Consider the following 6,896-nt stretch of genomic DNA (forward strand, 5'->3'; position numbering starts at 1 on the left):
ATTTATTATTAATATTATATTTAAATATATATATTTTCTCGGGCCGAGCTTATCTTCTACATTTTTTGTTTGTTTGTCAAGAAACAATAATAATTACAATAACACGTGTCACGTTCTTATTGGTTCTAAAGGAGCTTGCGTGTCTATATTCTTGGAATCATAAATTAGGTTTAGCCGCCTCTTGTTATAGATAGAGCCAAGTTGGGCCGCTTTCTAGATGGGCCACGAATGTCTTACTTTCATCCTTGACCGTACGATTGAAATTGAATATTGGACGGTTAAAGTTCATTCTTTTCTTAGTGGGTTGATCCTTTTGTCATTGAGTATCAAATTCTAGAACAAATTATGGGTTCTGTTTGAAATCAGATTTTTTAAAATATTGTAATTTTAATTTATTAATATTTTAATATTATAAAGTTATTTAGCAACTAGTAATATTAGCCGTTGAGATCTTTTTAAGGATTCACTCCACGTGTGCTATTTTTCTTTCTCTATTGGATTCGGACAAAACAGTATTACTAGAAGACCCTACAGGCCGACATAGTATGAAAAATGGTTTTAGGTTTATTTTTCTTTCTTAATCCTAATGGGGATTTATTTTTAGTTAAAAGTTAATGCGACTCACGATTATAATTTTTATTTTATGTGAAATTGAAACCAACATTGTTTTGTAAGGTGTATAATGTCGCATTTTATTTGTTTGGCGATATTATCATAAACGATAAGGATTTATCGTGTTAACGTCTACTTGCGATGATTTCAATTTATTTCTTCTAATTGCGTAACACTTATGTAAACGTCGTGATCGAAAGTGACGGAAATGCCTTTGAGATCAATGCAAAGTCTATTTTCCAGCTAGAGACATCCTTTTGCTTCTTCTTTTTTTCTTTAATTTTGCAAAATATTTATGTGGTTGGCAAGGAATATTTGCCATTTGGATTATTTAGATCATTAGGGGCCTTGTTTGAAGTGAATTATATCAATAATTTATTATTCAATTCACCATTACATTATTAGTATCATCAAACATTTACTTATAATTTTAATTTTTTAAGCATTTTAAAATATTAAATAGTAAGTTGCATTTTGAGAAGTATTAGGACAAGTTTTGATAATTATAGAAATTTGGGGAGTAATTTGTTCTTTCACCCCAATTTATATAATTAATTAAATAATTGTGAAGTATAATTATTGCCTGTCCCATTCTTCAAGCACAATAAACGAATTTTCTACACCACTCTCTTATGTCACAACAATAAATATATAAATTATTATCCCTATATAATTAGTTTGGGGAAATTGACCATCAATATAGAATCACAATCAATTACCTTGTTTGAAAAATATTCATATGAAAATATTTTATACCACATAAAATTTTATTGCTAGAAGGATCTCACAATGTCAAGAACTAATTTCGGACGATAATTATGAAATGTTGATAAGAACATTGAGAAGAAAATAAACAAGAAATACAAAATCATAATTTGAAAGATATACGATCGATTCGCAAAACCAATATGTCTATTTTATTTGATAAAAATAGAATTATATAATATGGGTACATCTATATTTGAAACTTTTGTATAATTTAAGTCTAGTGGAGAGTGATTGCATGTATACAAGGAATAGCAATACTCACCCAAGTGGAATGCAGGTGTGGAGATCACTTCAATTTCTTACCCATAATAAGTTCATCAAATCTAAACGTCACCGAAACTATATTTAGAAAATTTAAGCTAGATTAAAACTAATTATCGATCGCCTAAATGTAATAAAACATGTATTTTGTGAGTTAGGTTCATTCCAAACATCTTTTTTACATAATAGTGAATGTATCTCAAAATTTATCTTGAGTAATTTCATTATATATACAGAATTCTTCAATTGTGTTCGGGATTCATTATACATCTATATATTTTATTGTTATATATAATAGATTTAATTAGTTCTTTCGTATTTCTTTTGCATTTGTGTTGTATTTGCTTATGATTTAATTAGTCATTAACTTTTCTTTTATCTGGGGTTTTATGTTTATTTTGTCGCTTTTTAATAATCTTAATTAATTTATAAAATTGATTGATGAAAATTTTTAGTGTGTAAATGTATACCTTTAATTAAATACACCCCTTATATATATGGAATATAATGACATGTAAATTGAATGCAATAGGCATGGATAAATGCACTTCTTATATTGCTTTTATTTAATTTGTATAAGAAGATATGGTCACTTCTTTCTTTATTTTGTAAAAAGCTCCATACAATTGATTATATTATATATATATATTTTAAAGAAGATATATTCTCAATGATTGTCCATCCATCATTTTTGTTTCTTTTGTGGTTATGTAAATTATTTATTTATTTCATATATCTTTATCTCCCATTAATAAATATATAAGGTGGGAATTTAAAATTGCCTCTTACATAATCAAGTTTGGCTAATAAATATATAAGGTGGGCAATTTAAAATTGGGTCTTACATTAATCAAGTTTGGCTAAGTTGTGACATCATACACTATGGAAGTTTTGACTGCACAATTGTTTTTTCTTCTTCTAAAATTGTATAATCTTTAACATTTTAATAGAGGGATAAAGATTATTTCTAAAGATATATTCGATTTCACTTTGCCTAAGCTTTTGAGTAAGAACTTCCATTTAAAATTTACTATTTTGTTATTGGATAAATGATTGAAAGGACAAATTTTGTTAAGTAATTTGGACAGTCTACTATAGTCATCATTTCAACGTTTAAAACAGAGTTCTATACATGAATAATATGTCTAGTTTTTGGGATTTATCAATTATTTTTATGGACGATAAGAACAAAGTTATATCCCAAAAGAAAAATGACAAATAAGCCTGGTAGGTTATTGCATGAGTTCTAAAAAATAATTGAAGATCTTGAATTGATTTGCCTTTGCATGTGCTAAATATTGCGATAAGTCGTTGTTGTCGTATATGTCACAATGAAGTGAAATCGACGACTTACTTATTTATGCATTGTCACTAGTTATTAGTATTTAGAGGTTTTTTTGGTAGAGTATTACTATTATTCACTAAGTGATGCCCTGTCACCCTAATTCTTGGTAGTTGTTAAGAGCTTCTAATTGAAGTTGCTGATATGAGAGGCCTAAATATTTATGTTACAATCCCGATTATTTTCTAATTTACTTGGTGGATAAAGAGAAATCGTCGAACTTTCAATGATCGTAGTCGTCCAGTAAGTATAATTCATAATTATATTATTAAAACGTTTTCTAAGTTCTTTCCGAAAAGTCGGTTGAGTCGGTTGGGAGAGTTAATTGTTCTTTTTAAAATTTACTAGCTTGATAACTTATTAGGTAACGTGATAGTATTTTGTTTTATTATTTCATATTTTTGTGATGTTTTTTATTTTTATTTTCTCATATTATGATTTTCCGTTGTGTTTAAATTCTTATTATTTTAAATACACATAAATCATTTAAAAAATAATAATAATTACTAACTGTGGAATTTATATTGATGGTGAGAAATTGATTTATTATAGTTAGTTTTTGCTTTATGTGATTGAAGACAATCATCCTATATTAAGTTGATGATTTAGTGGGAAGTGCTAGAAACTACTTGAGTTTTGGAAAGTGTGTCCATCAAGAGTAGAAAAAAACAAAAATCAATATATATATATATATATTTTTTAGTTGATGTCATTTTTTATTATGTGCTTAATGATCAATTTTTTTTTTAATAAGGATAATTTAAAAAGAAAAAGAAGATGCTCCAATAAAATTTACCCTTTGTATATAAAATATGTAATTGTTCTCTCTTTTTTTTTTTATCTAAGATAAAAGTCTTCAAACTTGGGACCTACTTCTTTATTACACACACAACTATATGTCCTGTTTGTTTTGATGTAGAAATCTTACCTTAATCTAGTGAAACATTTTGTATTATTTTTAGAAAAAAATAACTAACATCCAATATATTTTGATCTACATTTTATCTATTTAACCCAACTTTTCTATTAAAGCTCTAACATGTCTTTTTTTTTTCTTTCTTTCTTGTGTAAATTCCAAGAAGTTTCATGGCCTATATTGTGATTAGAATTTATTTTTATTTTTTTTTGCCAAAAAAGTTTGTGGTTAGTATTCAATATTTGATTCCAACCACAAATTAATTACAAACCAACCCATTAATTAATTAATTGATTTGTTTTTTTAGTTAGATCAACTGCATTACCTAACCATTGGCCAAACAATAAAATATAAAACTATATTACCTAACTTTTTCAGACACCCAACAACAGTAATATGACATGAAATTATTAAATTTAATACTTACCCTAGAAACAGTCTGCACGAACACATTCAATAAGTTATTTTTATTATTAAAAAACAAATTGTTAAATAAATAAATAATAATAAATAGTGATACAACTACAAGATCTCCAGAGGTTCCATGCCCTGACTAGCTTTTGGGATATATATTTATAGTTTGAAATAACCTTGAAATTTTTATCTAAATAACTGTAATATAATACATAATGGACCATTTTAAAAAATAAAAAAACTTTGTAATATAATTAATTTATAAATTTAATAATTAAAAAAAATAGTTTGGATGTATCTATACGTACAATAAGCATATTTCTAAACAATCTTTGATAAACACCATGTTAATTTTTTATTTTATGATGAAAGAAACAATTTTATTATTATTTTGCCTTTCTTTAAATAATTGTTAATATGATCTGTCTTGGGCTAACTTCCAAATCCATTATTCAGATGGAAATATCTTGAACCTGAGTCCAGACTTTTAATAGGCCCAGTTATTTTTTATTATTTAAAATAAGACATTTTTTTTGGCTCAGTGAAAATTGAGAAATGAAATTTGGGTTGAAAAAATAATTTTTGCAAAATATGTGATGTGTAATATAAATATTTTTTTTGAAATAATTCAAAATTAGTTAAATTATGTCTTAAAACAGTTTTACAGTTATATAAAAAGAGTAACCAATATTAGTTAAACTTTTATCATTTTATATATACAGTAATAATATTATACGAGTTTATAAATAATTTTAATTTATAATTTTATATAATTATATTCAAAAAAAGAATTCATATTTATAAATTCAAAAAAAATAATATTTATTCAAACAAATGAATTAATATAATTAATATTATATTTAATTATTGAAAAGTATATCAGATAGTTTTTTTTAGAATTTACAAACTATCTTTTTTTTTTCTTCTTTCTATGTTATAATTTTTCATTTTGTTTAAACAATTTTTTTTTTAATTTTTAATATATTTATATTAACCTTTACTTAATTATATATTAGTTTGAAAGTGGTGAATTTATAAAGATAATTAATTATATATGTGATTAAAATATTTATCAAAAAATATTATACTTAATTATATATTAGTTTGAAAGTGGTGAATTTATAAAGATAATTAATTATATATGTGATTAAAATTTTTTAAAGCTAACTTTTGATTTTGCATGTTAAATTCTAATAAAATACCTTGAAAAAACTCTTAAAATATTTCATTTTAAAGTATAAATTTTTCTAATAAATCAATTAACTAAATAAAATACCTTGAAAAAACTCTTAAAATATTTCATTTTAAAGTATAAATTTTTCTAATAAATCAATTAACTAAATAATTAATATTTTTCTTTTTTAGTTGATGTGATTGTGTGCTTAATGATCATTTAATTTTTTTTAACAAGGATAATTTATAAAAAGAAAGATAGCTCCAATAAAATACAAAAGTTAAAAAATGGTTAGTTTGTGGGTTATGAAATCGTTAGTTAGTTATGATTTATTTTATATAAACAAATTTTTTTTTCACTCCTCTCACTCCTTAATTAACTCAAAAATTACTTATTTATCTTTTTATCATTTTTATATATTTACTATTCTTATCTTATTTATTTTATTTTATTTAATTATTAAGTTTTTTATCATTAAATATAATTAATTAATTTTTAACATTTTTTTCTATTTTATTTATTTAATTAAAAATATAAAATATTTTTATTTTTATATTATAATTGTTTAAAATATATAAAATATTAAAGTGTGTCTTGATTTAATAAAATATAAATATTTAATATTTTATTATATTTTAATATATATATATATATATATTAAAATACTTAATATTAAGAAATTAAAAGATAAAAAAATCTAAAAGATATATAATTAATTTTAAATATTATATATTAATAATAAAATTATAATAAATGAATTAAAATAAAATAATAATTTTATATAAAATAATAATTTTAAAAAGTTAAATATGAAATATTTTAATAAAAAATATTATGCAATATTATTGTACATATTATTAAGTAAAATATTATATTTAATTTGACTAATTATTAATATATAATATATTATGACTTTAAGATAATTTTATTTATAAAAAAAATGATTTTTATAAGTATTTAAAAAATATATATATATATAATTAATATAATAAAATATTAAATATTTAAATTTTATTAAATTAATACAAATTTCAATATTTAATATATTTTAAATAATTATAATATAAAAATAGTAATATTTTATATTTTTAATTAAATAAATAAAGTTAAAAAAAACATATTAAAAATCTAATTAATTAGTTATATATAATAAATAATCTAAAAATATATAATTAATTTTAAATATTATATATTAATAATAAAATTATAATAAATGAACTAAAATAAAATAATAATTTTATATAAAATAAATATTTTAAAAAGTTAAATATGAAATATTTTAATAGAAAATATTATTAAAAATATTATGCAATGTTATTGTATATATTATTAAGTAAAATATTATATTTAATTTGATTAATTATTAATATATAATATATTAAACACTTTATCATATTTATTTGTTAGAT

Source organism: Impatiens glandulifera, chromosome 6, assembly GCF_907164915.1.
Source record: "Impatiens glandulifera chromosome 6, dImpGla2.1, whole genome shotgun sequence".
NCBI lineage: Eukaryota > Viridiplantae > Streptophyta > Magnoliopsida > Ericales > Balsaminaceae > Impatiens > Impatiens glandulifera.